Source organism: Chiloscyllium punctatum, chromosome 15 (assembly GCF_047496795.1).
Source record: "Chiloscyllium punctatum isolate Juve2018m chromosome 15, sChiPun1.3, whole genome shotgun sequence".
Lineage (NCBI taxonomy): Eukaryota > Metazoa > Chordata > Chondrichthyes > Orectolobiformes > Hemiscylliidae > Chiloscyllium > Chiloscyllium punctatum.
Window position 1 is genome coordinate 64594324 of NC_092753.1, and position 17454 is coordinate 64611777.

General features: G+C 40.4%; 1 protein-coding gene across 6 annotated transcripts in view; it reads right to left on the bottom strand.

The window, feature by feature from the left end:
* The window catches only part of pou2f1b (POU class 2 homeobox 1b), a 199436-nt gene that overhangs the window by 175398 nt on the left and 6584 nt on the right, over positions 1-17454 (bottom strand). Inside the window, exon 1 of one of the 6 annotated variants that reach the window (XM_072585325.1) lies at positions 1739-1760. The exons of the other annotated variants lie outside the window; for them this stretch is intronic. The gene's annotated coding sequence lies outside the window, so the exon portion shown is untranslated. Of the gene's footprint in view, positions 1-1738; positions 1761-17454 lie in introns of those variants that run through there. 6 annotated transcript variants of the gene reach the window in all.

Consider the following 17454-nt stretch of genomic DNA (forward strand, 5'->3'; position numbering starts at 1 on the left):
ACCTCACATTCTGAACATTTGACCGGGATAGGTAAGTCAAATGTTCAGAAATGTTTCCTCAAATTTGCACTGCTGTTGAATTATGTTCGATAGACTTAACATCTTTTGGCATGTGACTTTGGGGCCAAAACTGACAGCTTTGCTTTCAAGATAGAGTAGTTGAGAAGCCACAGTCAAAAAACTACCTTCAAGCTCAGGATTCTATAGATCTCTATTTAGTCCATGTTAATACTGCACATAACTAAAAGATAATAACTTGTGATATACTAATTTCTGAACTTGCCCATTACACTGTTAAGACACTGAGCCCTGAACTCTTATCAATTTTCCAAAACAATCTATGATCTGGATTTAAGAACTTTGCCGGTGAACTTTGTTTTTCCCACGTGGGAGGATCCTGCAGATCCTACTGCATGGACTAATAATTTTTGTTGTTATAATTATTGTATGCTGTGTGTCAATAATTTGCTTAAATACTGGCTGTCAGTCTTATGAAAGCTGATAGTGCCATTTAGGTGGTTATCATGGAATGATGAAAGGAGGGAATGTGATATTAAAAAGAGTCAACTAGCTCTGCTGACCTGCAGGAAATTGGACATCCTGAGGCTAGGGTGGGATATCTCTGACTTAGATAGATTGCAAGAAATTATAATATAATTTCCGATTATTCAGAGCCATTTACATGACCATTTCCTTGCCATTCAAAAGCCTATTTACATTTTCATCCCCTATTCAGAAATCAAGAAGAACATTATAATTGGAATTTGACTACTCGCTTGTTGTTAAGAAAAAATGGAATTCACACCAGATCTGGCCAGTAAGGGACGATTTGTATTACATTGTTTTTGGAAATGAGGTGGTCACTGCATTGTGTCTTGAGTGGCATGCGACTGCGAGGGAGTGACTGGGGGTTGTCTTGTGAGCACTACTGACTGTGATGTAAAGATTTTATATAAAGGAAGGGCTGCTTCTTTTGTTCAGAGAGCTTCCTGGACATGCCTCGCAAGCACAACGAAGAGTGTTCAGTGTGCTAAATAAAATTTTGTTCACAGAGGTTGGTGTGTTGCAGTTGCATCAAGTGTGTAAGAATCTCAGGAAAAAGAGCCTGACAATGTAAAGCAAGATTTGGACAGAATCAGTGAATGGGTAAGCACAGGCAGTATATAATGTGGAATATAATGTGGAAAAATGAAATATCATCCCCTTTGATAGGAGAAATAGACATGCAGGATATGTTAGAGTATAGATGTATAAAAGAAGTGAGAAGTCCTAATTGATAAGTCACTGAACACTAACATGCAGGTTCAGCAAGCTATTAGGAAGACTAATGGAATATTAACCTTTATTGCAAGAAGCCTTGAGTACCGGAGGAGTGAAGTCTTGCTTCAAAGTATAGACCACACCTAGAATACCATATGCAGCTTTGGACTTCTTATCACACACAACATATTACATCCATACAGGGAGTGCAACAATTCACCAGACGTGGTCCCAGGATGTAGGAATGTCCCATCAAGACAGACTTGGCAAACGGAGCCTGTAATCTCCAGAGTTTTGAAGAATGAGAGGTGATCCCATTGAAACTTGGAAGATACTCCAAAAGAATAGGTGCAAAGGATAGCATATATGCAAATAAGATCTTTCCCCTAGCTGGGGATCTAGAATTAGGGGAAGCATAATTTAAAAATAAAGATGGATGCCACTTAGATTTGAGATGAGGGGAAATCAATTCACTTACAGTATTGTTAACCTGTGGTCGAGGGGGCTGTGGATGCTTAGTCTTCATGTTTAAATGTAGAGATTGGTAGATTTTTGATTACCTGTGACACACAAGTTTGAGAGGATAGGAGTGAGTACAAGGCACTGAAGTGTTCAATCAGCCATAGCCATAACTGAAAGGCAAAGCAGGCTCAAGAGGCTGTTTGACCTCTCCATTCTAAGTTCCCGTTATCCACTTTGCATATCATAAATGGATTTTCGTGTGTACCAATAGCAAAAAATAAATCAGTACATATTTGTATTCAAATTCAGCTTTACAAAATTCGTATGGGGTTTCACATTGCTCCTAATGTTTTTAAGAAAAGGGCAGAAATTCCAAGAGTAATTCTGCAGCCAAAACGTTTGTTGCAAAACATGGACAATTTAAACTTAACTCCTGAAACAGTTCATATCTTCAATTATCACAGAAGTTGGAGTCTTTGTTATTGAAGGCAGGTTTGAAAGTTAACCCAAGGCGGCTCAGCTTTTACAGAAGAAGTCATTTTCCTGTGTGTAGCACTACTGTCATGTGGTTTGAATCCAGAAAGACAGTCATATAATAGAAATGTTCAGCAGTTGTCTTTGCCAACATCCAAAACTGCACTTTCATCCCTTATGGGGTCTTTGGGTTACCCAGTAATTTATTCAGGGTTTGGCAGAGATGGCTAAAATTCTCTATGGACTTCTTAAACAAAAGACAGACCAGGTACTATTTTCTTGGACAGCAAAGAACATTAATGCAGTAAGCTTAAAGTAGCACTTATGCAGGCAACCAGTTTAGTGGTGTCAGATTGAGAACAGTTATTTGATTTAGAAGCAGCTTCCACAGGGCAGAGTATAATAGCAACATTGGGACAGGATTATGCACACCACAGGTATCTAATAGTATTACGATTCATGTCTTACCTGGATAAGAGACATTTTATGTGATTTGAAATTACGTTTGTTTGCCATCTTTGGGCAATGTACTACTTTGCCTATGTCACAGGTCAGAAAAATCATTCATTCATTGCACAGCTCTTCAAATTCATTAATGAAATAAATTAATTATTTCATATCACAGACACAGTAAATGAACATCAGAATGACTTCATAGAAGTTTGGATGTGATCTCATTATATTATCACTCAGCTTACAATAATTGTAGTATAATGAAGGCTATCCTTATATGTGGTTACCATTGAAGGGATTTTGAGCAGCTTCCACTTCTTCGAGCTCTGACTGAAAAAGCTTCTCATGTTAATACTGATGGCTTGTGATCTATGTCAAGGGAGTACTTCACACAATATTTGCAGTAGTATTACCTGAACATATTCTCAAGTTCAAGTAGCTCAGTTTACAGAACTGATAGCTTCACTCTGCAGTTAACAAAACTGCTTATTCTTTTGTCTAATAGTGCCTTTGTTAATCATGCAAAACTGTTTCTTCCTCTTCATAATAAAAATTCTGATGGTCAAACTTTAGGCCATAGACAATCTAATAAACTATGTCTTCTTGGTTCTTTGGAAAATTTTGAAGACAGACTTGCATCATGCCTCATAGGTAAAGTTACAGAATACAGGCAGGATAGTATTAAACATACATGGGAAAACAATACATTTGATATAGAAGCTATAGAACATTACAGCACAATACAGGCCCTTCGGCCATAACACTGTGCTGAGCATTTATCTTGACCTAAGATCAACCTAACCTACACACCCTCAATTTACTGCCGTCCATGTGCTTGTCCAGCAGCTAATGTCCCTAATGTCTCTGACTCTACCACCACTGATGGCGGCGCATTCCACACACCCACCCCTCTCTGCGTAAAGAACCTACCTCTGACAACTCTCCTATACCTTCCTCCAATCACCTTAAAATTATGACCCTTTGTGACAGCCATTTCTGCCCTGGGGAAAAATCTCTGGCTACGTACTCTAACTATGTCTCTCATTACCTTGTACACTTCTATCAAGTCACCTCTTCTCTCCAGTGTGAAAAGTCCAAGCTCACTCAACCTCTCTTCATAAGACAAGCCCTCCAATCCAGGCAGCATCCTGGTAAATCTCTTCTGTACCCTCTCTAAAGCATCTAGATCCTTCCTATAATGAGGCAACCAGAACAAGACACAATATGCCAAGTGTGGTCTAACCGGGGTTTTATAGAACTGCAGCAAAACCTCACAGCTCTTAAATTCAATCCCCGTTAATGAAAGCAAAAGCACCATATGCCTTGTTAACAACCCTATCAACTTGGGTGACAACTTTGAGGGATCTGTGTATATGGACCCAAAGATCCCGCTGTTCCTCCACACTCCCAGAATTCTGTCTTTTATCCTGTATTCAGCATTCAAATATGACCTTCCAAAATGAATCATTTTGCATTTATCTAGTTGAACTCCATCTGCCACTTCTCAGCCCAGCTCTGCATCTTGTCAATGTCTTCTTGTAGCCTGCAACAGCCCACAACACTATCTACAACACCACCAATCTTTGTGTCATCAGCAAACTTACAAACCCATCCTTCCACTTCAACATCCAAGTCATTTAAAGAAACTATTGAGCAGAGACCTAAGAACAGATCCCTGCAGGACACCACTGGTCACTGGCCTCCAGGCGGAATACTTTCTGTCCACTACCATTCATTGTCTTCTTTAGGCTAGCCATGACTTGGAGGTGCAGGTGTTGGACTGGGGTATACAAAGTTAAAAATCACACAACACCAGATTATAGTCCAACAGGCTTATTTAGAAGTACTAACTTTTGGAGCGTTGCTCCAGCCAATTCTGTATCCAGACAGCCAAATTTTCCTGTATCCCATATCTCCTAACTTTCTGAATGAGCCAACTGAGGGAAGCCTTATCAAATGCTTTGCTGAAATCCATATACACCACATCCACTGCTCAACCTTTAAACTTGCCTCGTCATATCCTCCAAGAACTCAATAACGCTTGTGAGGCATGACCTGCCCCTCACAAAGCCGTGCTCACGATCTTAAATCAAACTATGTTTTTTCAAATAATCAAAAATCCTGTCATCGAATCCTTTCCAGTACCATACTTACCACAGACACAACACTGATTTGTAATTTCCAGGGATTGTCCTATTCCCTTTCTTGAACAGAGCAACAACATTCGCCTCCCTCTAATCATCTGGTACTACTCCCGTGGTGAGGATACAATGATCATCACCAGAGGCACAGTATTCTCATTCCTCACTTCCCATAGTAACCTTGGATATATCTGGTCCGGCCCCAAGGACTTATCTATCTTTATGCTTCCCAGAATTTCCAGCACATCCACTTTCTTAATATCAATCTGTTCAAGCCTATTAACCTGGTCCATAGTGTTCTCACCATCAACAAGGTCCCTCTTTTTAAATGAATACTGAAGCAAAAATCTCATGTAGAGCCTCCCCTACTTCCTCAGACTCCAGGCACAAGTTCCCTGCATTATTCCTGACCAGCCCTACCCTCTCTATGATCATACTCTTATTCCTCACATAAGCATAGAATGCCTTTGGGTTTTCCCTAATCCTTCCCGCCAAGGCTTTTACATGCCCCCTCCAAGCTCTCCTCAGTCCATTTTTTGAGTTCTATATCTGGAGATTGACCACAAAATTAGAGTTTAATAACTTGGAGTCATCCAAAAGGGAGATGTTTCAACAGTTAGGCCTCCAATAAATTTGTGGTCTCTTCAATGTGAACACAGCACATATCAGGCACAATAAAGTCCCGAGAAGTACCATTAACACTGTTTGAGACAGAGCTAAAGATAATCGTCTTAGGAGAAAGTTAAAACTGTTGCTAGAAAACAGTTTTCATGAGAGTAGGAATAAGGAAAAGATTAGAGAGATTATAAACATCAGTAGTTAAGGCTGGTAAACAGCAGTCGATGTTTAAAAAACTGGAATGTACATAATGTTAACATATAAGTAAACACCTAATGAGGGGTGTCTGCAATGATCATAACATCCATGCTGACACTAAGATCTTTCTGCCTAAGGCAGTCATCCTTCAGACTCTTCAATATAGCACCGAAACCTGGTCTATGTATGGATACCACCTTAAGGCCAAAGAAGCATCATCAATGCTGTTTGCAACAGATTATTCGCAGGGAGGACAGAAGTACTAACATCAAAAACCTTGAAAGAGCTAATAGTACCAGCAGAGGCCAGGATCATCCAAAACCTACTCCACTGGGCCAGCACGTGCTTAGAATGCTTAAGCTCCAACTGCCAAAGCAAATCTTCTTCACCCAGTTTAAATATGAGAGTCAAATGAGAAAGGACAAAGGAAGACTCCATGAAGACCATAAACCAAAAGAGATACAGGAACAGAATTAGGCTATTTGGCCCACTGAGACTGCCATTTGACCATGGCTGAAATGTTTCTCAACCTCATTTTGCTGCCTTCTCCTCAAAGCCTTTGATCTCCTTACTAATCAAGAACCAAACTTAAATACGCTCAATGACTTGGCCTCCACAGCTATCTGTGGTCATCAGTTCCACAGATTCACCAGCCTCTGGCTAGAGAAATTCCTCCTCATCTCAGTTCTAAAGGATCATTCCTTCATTCTGAGGCTGTGTCCTCGAGTCCTTGTCTCTCCTACTTCTCCACATCCACTCTATAAAGGCCTCTCGGTATTCTATAAGTTTTATTCAGATTAATCACCATCTTTCTAAATTCCAAGTGGAGGCATAGACCCCACAACCACTCTTTCGACAAGTCCTTCTTTCATTCTTGTGAGCATCCTCTGGAACATCTCCAACGTCAGTACATCCTTCCATAGATACGGGACCCAAAATTGCTCACAATATTTTAAATTTGGTCTGACCTAACCCTTTTCCAGCTTCAGCAATACATTTCTGTTCTAGTATTCTAGTCCTCTCAAAATGAATGCTAACATCGCATTTGTCTTCCTAAATACCCAATGAAGTTGCATGTTAACCTTAAGAGAATTGTAAACCAGAACTCCCAAGTCCCTCTATGCTTCAGAATTCCAAAGTCTTTCCCCATTTAGAAACAGCCTATGTCTGTATTTTTCCTAACAAAGTGCATAATCTCATCTTTTCCCACTTCCTCAATACTACCTTTCCCTCCACCTATCTTTGTGTCATCTGCAAACTTAGCAACGATGATCTCAGTTCCTTCTACTAGATCGTTCACATATAACATGAATAGCTGTGGTGCCAACAAGGACCGCTGTGGAGTTCCAATAGAGATAAGCTGTTATTTTGAAAACACCCCTTATCCTAATTCTCTGCCTTCTGCCAGTCAGCCAATTCCATGTCCATGCCAACACCTTGCACCTATCATAAGGGCCTGTTATCAATCAGACTCCAATGCTGCAACTTGTCAAAAGACCTTCTGGAAATCTAAATAGAGCATGTCCACTATCTAGCTTGCTTGTTACCTCCTCAAAAGAATTCTAACAGATTTGCCAGATATGACCGCCCTTGACAAAGCTCACTAAGCCCTTTGTTACCCTGCATTTCCAAGTACTCCACAATCTCATCCACCATAATGGACTCTAAAATCTTACCAATGAACAACATCAGGCTAACTGGCCTATAATTTGCTTCTACATCCCTTCCTTTGTAAACAGGGGTGTTACATTAGCCATTTTCCAACCTTCTGGGCCCCTCACTGACACCAGTGATTCTAAAGTATCACGATCAATGCCTCCACAATCCCCTCTTATGTCCTTCAAAATCCTTTTAGCTCCCTCCAGCAACTTCTCTTTTAGTGATGGCCACTACACACAACTCTACCCCCGACAGTCTTGATATGCTCCTTGCGTCTTTCACCATGAAGAGTGATGCAAAATACACATTAAGTTTCTCCACCATTTCTTTGATCACCATTACTATTTTTCCAGCCTCATTTTCCACAATCTAAATGTCCACTTTTGGCTTGCTCTTACCTGGTCTAAAAAGACTCTTGCAATTTTCTTTTATATTACTGGATAGCTTACCCTAATATTTCATCTTCTCCCCCCTTATTGTTTCTTTTTCAGTTATCTTCTGCTGGTTTTTAAAGATTCCCCAATCCTCTAGGTTCCCACTAATCTTTACCACATTATATTGTTTTTCTTTTATGCTGTCCCTGACTTCCCTTGGCTCGGGCAACTGCACATTTTCCTGTTGTCTGCAGGGACTTCCACTGGATGCTTCTGATTTCCTCCCACAGTCTAAAGAAGTGCACACTAGATAGAATAGCCCTGTTAAATGCTGGTTTACGAGATTAGGGCAGGTGAGTCTGGGGGAATGTTCTTTCGAGGGTTGGTGCAGATCCAATGGTCTTAATAGCTTAATCTACACTGTAAGGAATTTATGATAGCTCTGTGCTCCACTTAGCATTTTTCTTCTTCCTTTAATTTCTGCTGTGCCTCCTGAATTGCCTCTAGAAACTACTGCTATTGCTGCTCCATCTTCTCTGAGGCTGCCCTTCCAATTACCTCTGATCAGCAGCTCCCTCATGTCTTTGTCATTACCTTTCCTCAACTATAATACCATTACATTTGATTCCAGCTTTTCAATCTCAAACTGCATGAATAATTCTATCAGTCAGATTTAGAGTGGCAATTTTGATAGAGATCAACATTCTCTGAATTAGCAATATGAAGGGGACCAATGAAAAACACTTAAGCCTCAAGTTCTAATACTCTCCATAAACATCAAACTCAAAATGCACTCTTCTTTTTGTGAACATTCTGCATCAAAAAACATAGCAGCAAAGATATTACAATACAATATTCTCATCTGGCTAAACCATGACCACTGATCCAACTGTTCTTTACAAACAGGCATTGTAGAATTTCAAACAAATCAGGGCCTAAAGGCACTCAATTTGTTTTAAGATTACAAGTTTGATAATTTTGAAAAGGACATAATGCTGTACACAGCCTACAAAACACATTGAATTGAGACTCTGATTCAACAAGCCAAAACAATTACTTGAAAAGGATCTTCCAAACCAGTATTTTAATAAACCAAAATTTTTAAACATAAAACACTGACAGAATGGCACAATTTACATCGAAACTTTCCTTTTTCAACCCAAGTATGAGTACAACCTTAATTTCAGTATTTCTCGCTTTTTTTTGCACCTTCTCACTGAAATAAAAAGAGAAAGCCCTCGCAGTGGACCACGTGGCACCACAATCCGAGCCACTCTCTCCCCCCAGAACAAAGACTCACAGAGCCTCAAATTTTGCCACTAAGGGACTTTAATCCCTTTCTCACTTTACTCCTCATGGTGGTTCAAACCCCCAATTAAACACAGAGGACTTGAATCTCACTTAAACACGGAGAACCCATATCCCATTTAAACACAGAGAACTCAAATCCCAATACAGTGCGGAGGACTCGAACCTCAACCACACCGACCCCAGGGGACTTGAACCCCAATACAGTGCAAAGGACTCGAACCTCAAGTTAACCCACCCATGGGACTCTAACCCAACACAGTGCAAAGGACTCAAACCTCAATTAACCTCCCCCCCCCCCAAAATGTGAAATACCAGTAATTCTGGTTAGATTCCTTCTGCAGCTTTGTAAAAAAAAAATCAGAAATACAATTGTTCCAAAAATTAAAATGGAACTAGTCATAAAGCACAGAAAAGACCCTGCAGCCCATCGAGTCTACAGCTACATATCCACTGATCAGAATCATAACACAGAAAGAGAGTAAAAATGCTAATACAATACACCTTTTGAGTGGCATGTAAAATGTAATCAGTGATTTACTTCCATAACAATTTGGTATGTTGTAAATAATAATAGAGCTTTACTTGCATCCAAATGAAAACCTACCATACTTTAGGAGTTATTCAAATTAACCTGAAATTCACATTCTATGTAATTTAAGATCCAGCATATATTCTAACTCAATTAGCATTACTAAATTTGAATCTAAGTCATGAATGAAACAACAAGAATCTTAAATAAATTTTATTCTCTTTCTTTTCTAAGGTTACATTCCTAAATGAATTGTCATGGTCAATAATTTCAGAACTATGTCAAGAAACTAGTAACACTGCAATTAATTACAAAATTTAGAACAATAACAAACATTATCTCACTACCACCTAGGACATTAGACTTGATAAAATATCCAAGTTCACCCATGACTTTAATATTGTTCCCAAATTTGCAGACGCTGTTGCAGCACCTGTCTTGCATTCAATCATGCAAATTAGTACCTGAACAAGAGTCAGGAAAAGCTATCTAATACACGTTATTCTCCTATAATCCTCATTTATTAAATGTGATTTGTTTGTAATGAGATTTGTGAATTGCTGACTTTCTTTAACAAAGCAAACTCTCCTTGTTGTTACACGATTCCGGAGTTTGACCACCCTGAGAGGCTGACTGACCTGTCCAATGTGAATCTGCTTCAGTGACTAATCACGATGGTAACCAACTGCAAAAAAATGCCAGTACAGGGGCTCGGACACGGTCAGTCAGCCTCTCAGGGTGGTCAGACTCAGGAATCTCTGCACAGTGGGTGAGGGAGAGAAAGGTGGGCGGCACACTGTTACTTTTGGTGCATATGTGAAGGTGTGGTGAGGGGGTGAGTAGGCAGTGCAGAATTGAGTCAGGGTTAGTCAGGGTCAGATGTTGGCAAGGATGAGAATGAGCGGAGGAAGATGTTGCAAGAAATGATGGATACATTAATCAAGATAGAGGAAGTGTGAGGTATCAACAAGGTGGTGGCACTTTCACTGGCAGAGTCAAGGTCTTTGATCTTCTTCCTACCTTCTAATGGTTGAAACTGCACTGACCTGGACGGTAACCCTCGTCCAGGCTGGTGTGGTTCTGGTAGAATGGCATCTTCTGTTGGCCTGGGAGAAAAAGACATCCTGCCTCTGCATCACCCCATCCCATCAACAGCATCTCCATGTCCCTGCCCACAAAGAGAGGCACCAATTTTCCATTGTCTGCCATGTCTAGGGCCAATGTCAGGAACCACAGAGGACAGCTCTTGTCTGGGTGCACAATATCTTTTTCAAGATGGTGCTGCACCACAGATGTGGGGTGACACGGTGGCTCAATGATTAGCATTGCTGCCTCACAGCACCAGGGTCCCAGGTTCGATTCCAGCCTTGGGCGATTATCTGTGTGGAGTTTGCACAAATTCCCCGTGTCTGCATGGGTTTCCTCCAGGTGCTCCAGTTTCCTCCCACAGTCCAAGGATGTACATCTTTGGCCTGTGGGAGTAAACTGCCCATAGTGTTAGGTGCATTAGTCAGAGGGAAATGGGTCTGGGTGGGTTTTTCTTCAGAGGGTCGGCGTGGACTGGTTGGGCAGAAGGGCCTGTTTCCACAATGTAGGGAATCTAATCTAATCATGTTGGTCAATTCTGGGATCTCCAGGAAGAGATGAGTTGTTTTGGAAATGGCACATGGTATGATGGCGTTGAATGTGAGAGAGTGGCACCAAAAGGTGGCAGAAGTAATAAAATCAGTTTTGTAAAATAAAAAGTGATAAACATTCCCAAGCACCCCGATGTGAAACCCTCCAAAGAACTTGACAAAACTAACACTTAGCAAAAGAAATTAAGACTTGCATGTTTCATTCTGGGATCTGACTTGTGCAGTGTTACCACTGGATGGGATCAGAAGACTGGCTAGAATGTAGTGTTGTCAGCAGGTACAGATGCCAATAAGAGAAATCAGTTGAAGATTCTGATGAATTGCACTATGCAGTACCATACAATGGGTCAGTTACAACAGGTCAAAATTTACTTAGACTAACTACAAATTTTGTTCAATTTTTACTGTTTTTCCCCATAGGTCCCATTATTTGCTGCACAACTATCTACAACACAGCATTGCACAGGAATGTAATGACAGCGTTATAGGAAAAGTATCTGTATAGGGGTTCGCAGATTGTGGCTCACAATCCCAGGGTAAGATTTTGGAGTTGTAACTTCGAAGGCTGCCATGGTGGCTCCATGGTGGCCTAGGAGCTTCAACTGTAATTTGACAGCAGCAAGCAAAGGAGATGGCCTACTGGTATGATCGCTTGGCCATTAATCCAGAAACCAGGCTAAATGTTCTGGGGACCAGAGTTTGAATCCTGCCATAGCAGATGGTGAAATTTGAATTCAATTTTAAAATCTGGCATTAAGAATCTGCTGATGACCGTGAAAGGGTCATGAAATCATTGCTGACTGTCACGAAACCCATCTGGTTCAAGGAAGGAATTTTGACCTACACATGACTCCAGTTCCACAGCAATGCAGTTGACTCTGAATTGCCCTCTGAAATGGTCCAGCAGCCATTCAGCTGTACCAACTGCTACAAAGCCTCAATGAAATGAAACTGAACAGATCACCTAGCATCAATGTTGCGTGGTAATCAGCAGAAGATTTCCTTACCAGTGTTTAACCTGAAGCCACAAGACTTCATGGAGTCCAGAGTCAATGTTGAGGGCTCCCAGGGCGATCCCTCCAACTATGTACCAACCTTTGCTGGGTCTGTCCTTCCAGTGGGACAGGACATTACTAGCGACATAGTCATACTGACAGAATCATACCTGATAGAATGTCACGCTCTGCTTGACTAGTCTGCAAGCTCTCCCAATTTTTGCATTAGCCTCCAGATACCTACAAGATGCATTGCAGAAATTCACCGCAGATCCTCCAACAGTATCTTCCATCCCAAAACCACCTCCATCTAGAAGGACAGGAGCAGCAGATATATGGGAACACCACTCACCATTCTGACTTGGAAATATATTACTGTTGCTTCATTGTTGCTTGGCCAAAATCCTGGACTTCCCTCCCTAATGGCATTGTGGGTCAAACAGCAGCAGATGGACTGCAACTCACCACCACCTTCTCATAGGTTAATAGGAACAAGTAATAAATGCTGGCCAGCCAGGCAGTAACACTCATCCCACAAAATGATATATATTTTTTAAAAACTCTTTAAACTTTCTTTTCTGTTTGGCTTAAGTGGCAGTTCTTCAACGATGAATGTTTCTACTAACACAGCCTGTCAAAAAAAACCAACAAAATGCCCCCAGTGAACAACTTTCAACCAACCACAATACCTGCACAACCGCAAGTAATTTCAGGATGTAGTTACATGAAATGTGGTGCATTAAAATGGGTCACGTTGGGGGTAAATTTCAGGAGCACTGAGAAAACAGGTCTTTATGGTTCTGTTTCCCAAACTTTCATATTTACTACAATTTATTATTAATATTCCCATTAATAGCACACTTCCATCTGGCATAAATGGATAAAATAAACTACTTTTCTGGAAGAAATTCATTAAAATTGCAAATTAAAACATTTTGGGAGTCTTCAGAAATCAAATTAAAATAATTTTTTTTAAAATGAAATCGCTTAGCTCAGTCAAATATCTGTGGCAATAGAAAGAAAGATCAGGTTAATGGTCTTTGACATTTTGTTTTATATCTCAGGTTTACAGCATATGACAATGTCCTTTTAGACCATTTTAAATTTAACCTAGAGTACATTCTCATAAACTCGACAGGAAATTCCAATCTACCATGTTATAATTTACTATACTTTTGAGATACAAATTGTAATTTTGCCCAGAGAAGACATCCCTTCTTGAATGGCTGTTCTAGTGGCTTTCTGGTCTGCATCAGACAGTATTAAAAGTCTCATGTAGTTGGGTTGGAAGAGTTTTTTTTTGCCTGAAAAGGCATGAATGAACCAGCTATGCTCTAACAGGTGCATGTTATCACACCCACCACCCCGTTCTCATTGTTCTCACTAAGGGGTTGCAGCAACTTTTCAAGCCTTGATATGGAATCACATTGGGAAAATGTTTGGGAAGCACTGCTGTAGAGGTTGTTGGGCAAAGGACCATATCTGGACCTGACGTAAATATATATCCATGAATGCACCAGGAATAAATCTCACTGTACAAAACTGTTAAACTCAGCTATTTTCTTCAGACTCATCATTTGCTGACTCACAAACATTGGCATTTGGAAAATGGCAATATTAGAAATGAAAGTGTCCCTGTACCAAATTAAATGTTTTCCAACTGGGTTGCTGAGCCACCAAAGTTAGTAAATTTGCTATTCTAGTGGCAACAGCACATTGTAATATGCATTTCATGAACCTCTAAACTATCTTCATGTACAGTAGCCACATCACAACCCAACCTGCATTGAATGCACAAGTTTACAAAAGAGTAGGCAAACTATGTATTTGGAAACTGTTGGAGAGCATCTCACAAGCTTGCTCTTCTAAGCCCCAGACTACAATATAAAAAAGTTGTTAAAAAAATACAAAGTGAACATTTAAAACAGGTGTGATCTAAAGATCTCTTTACAGAGCATAATCACTTCTCAAAGTTCTGACATCCCCATAGGTCCTTATAAAGTCAATTCCTTTTATACTGTATCATGAATTCCGAAGCATTGGAGCTTGATAACCAGAAATGTTCCAAGTACAATCACTGGTTCATACTCTCATTTAGCACAAGTAAACTGCAATTATTTTTTAGCTATTCTTTGTTTTCTAAACGCTACTAATTATTTTTCAAGCATGATTGGTATGAGTGTCAGATCAGCCATGTTGAATCTATAGTTGAAAATCCTAAACATACAGTAGATGGGGAAATTATGAACAGTGTAAAAAATATATAATTAACTAGAATCTAAGGAGGACCACAGAGACAGAGGATTAGACATATATATTTTGCCAGCAAGGGGCACCACTCTACAACCTGCAACAGCAAGAAGGCAATCATCCATTAACTGAATGCACATTGTTGGCACAATTCTAGTCAAATTAGCCAACCAATGCCCCAAGGAAATGCTAGGGACTGCTGTAAACATTTGGATAGAAAAATACACCTCGGAGTTGGACAGCATACTGGATTAAAAATTAATTAGGTAGGAATAAACAGAGTCAGCAGTAATAGTAGTTATCCTCACAAAGTCTTCCTCAGTATTTCATTCCGGGACCACTTCTGTTTGCTTTTATATATCAGTCCTATATATTTGAACCACTTACAGATGATATCAAAACTAAAGTATAATTTAGAAGAACAAAAGAAATGGAAAAAGAATTTTGTTAAGATTAGAACTGGACTTCAAAGTAGCAAATGGATTTAATGCCATCAATATTAGGCAATGGATGATTATTGAAAAAGTTTTTTTATTTATTTGCTCATGATCTGAAAATTGTTGGCTATGACAATACTCATCACCTATCCTTAATTGCCCCTCGAGATTGTACTGTTGAGCCATAGTTTGGAAATGCTGTTAAAGCATTGAGTACTGCAGCGTCTGTGTCGGTGATGAAGGGGGTGAATGGTAAAAACAGTGGATGGGGTGTTAATCAATCAGGCTGCTTTGTGCTGGAAAGCATTAATGGCTCTGCATTCATCCAAATAATTAGAGACTATTCCATCACACTCCTGACCAGTGTCTTATGAACACCAGAAGGCATTGGGGGTGCTGAGAGGAGTCAGCAATTGACTGACTTGCTGTATAATTCCAAGCCTCTAACCTGTTCTTGTAGCCACAATATTTATAATCCTGGTGCAGGATAAACCCAACACGTTGAGATTGGAATTATAATCACCAAACCTCCTACCTAGTATCACGAGGCAACAGGTGGACAATCTCTTCTTTGAAATGGTCACTGCCTGGCACTTGTGTGACACAAATGTTACCACTTACTAATCCAAGACTGGGCTTTGGCCATATGCAACATGACCTGAACAGAGGTTACTTTAGTATCTGAGGAGTCATGAATGATGTTGTACATTGCAGGGATTTATGATCAGACATGTGGAAGCAGGCCATTCAGCTCATCGTGTCCACAATAAATCTCTGAACAATATCCCACTCAAACTCTAACTCTATATTTCCCATAGCTATTTCACCTAACCTACACATCCCTTGACACAAAAGGTAATTTTGCATAGCTAATCCATCTAATTTGCACAATTTTGGACTGTGGGAGGAAATTGGAGTACCTGGAGGAAACCAATGCCGCAACAGGGAGAACATGCAAACTCTACACAGACAGAGTCACTCAAGGGTGGAATCTAACCTGGATCCCTGCCACTGAGGCAGCAGAGCTAAACACTGAGCCATGTTGCCATTCCAGAACCAAGCATGTCGACACATGACCTTAAAGGTCAATGGTAGGTCACTAATGAGTCAACTGGTTAAATTGCCTGTGGGGATATCCTGGTATGGAGACAACTAACTTCCAATAATAACAACCATCTCCACTGTGCTAAGTATAACTCTAAGTAAAGAGCCCTTCCCACTTACCAGTTTTGCTAAAGCTGTTTGATGGCAGAAGTGAGTACTGCAGATGCTGGAGATTAGAGTAGTGCTGGAAAAGCACAGCAGGTTAGGCAGCATCTGAGAAGCAGGAAAATTGACATTTTGGGCAAAAGTCCTCGTTCCTGATGAAGGGCTTTTGCCTGAAACGTTGATTTTCTTGTTCTTCAGATACTGCCTGACCTGCTGTGCTCTTCCCAGCACCACTCTAATCTGGACTCTAAGGCTCTTTGATGCCATACTTGATCAAGCGCTGCGTTGATGTCGAGTATAGTAACTCGCAGCTGACATTTAGCTCTTTCATCAATATTTGGACCAAAGACAGTGATTAGACCAGGAGCTGAGTGGTCATACCAGAACCCACATCTAAGCGTCAATGAGCAGATTGTTGAACAAGTGCTGTTTTGTAGCACTGTCAACAGCTCCTTCCATAACCACATAGATAATCAAATGTAGATCAACAAAAGGTGAGAATTGGCCAGGTTGGATATTTCCTAGTTTTTTTGTGAATAGGACATATCTAGACAACTTTCCATGTTGCTAGGTTGATGCCCATGTTGCAACTCTTCTAGAGCAACATAGTTAGGGGTGCAGCTAATTCTGAAGCACAGATGCTCAGTACTGTTGCCAAAATGTTGTCAGAGTCCATAGCCTTTGCAGTATCCAGTGCTTTCAGACAATTCTTGATATCATGTGAAGTGTAGCCAGTTGGGTGAAGACTAGGCACATTGAGAGGCAGCAGAGATGGATCATCCACTGAGCACATCTGGCTGACGATGGCTGCAAATGCTTCATCCTCAGCCCTTTCATATATGTGCTGGACTTCCCCCATAATAAAGGATGAGGAAATTTTTGGAGACTCCAACTCTTTTTCATTGTTTCATCACCCACTGTTGTTTATGGCTAGATGTGGCAGCACTACAGAGCTGAAATCCAATGCATTCATTATGGGATTGCTTAGTTTACCACATTTTGCTTCCACTGTTCAGTGTGTATGTGCTGCAACTTCACCAGACATCTCATTATATGTATACTTTCTTCTATTTCTGGCAACCCTTCTTCGGATGAGGGTTGATCTCCTATTTTCATGGCAATAGTGGATTGGGTAATATGCAAGGCTATGGTGTTGCAGATTGTGTTTGAATACAATTCTGCTGCTGTTGATGACCCACAGCACCTCAAGGATGCCCAGTTTTAGGTTGCTAGATCTGGTCAAAATCTAACCCATTTTAAAAAGTATTACATAATGTGATTGTGAGGTATCTTCAACATGAAGACACAAGATGTAATCTCATTTAAGGTCAAGAGGGGATGGTTCCTTTGATGAAAACGCCTGGCACTTGCCTGGCCCAAATGTTAACTGTCATTTATAAGCCAAAGTCTAAATGTAGTCTAGGATTTGCTGCGTATGCACATTAAC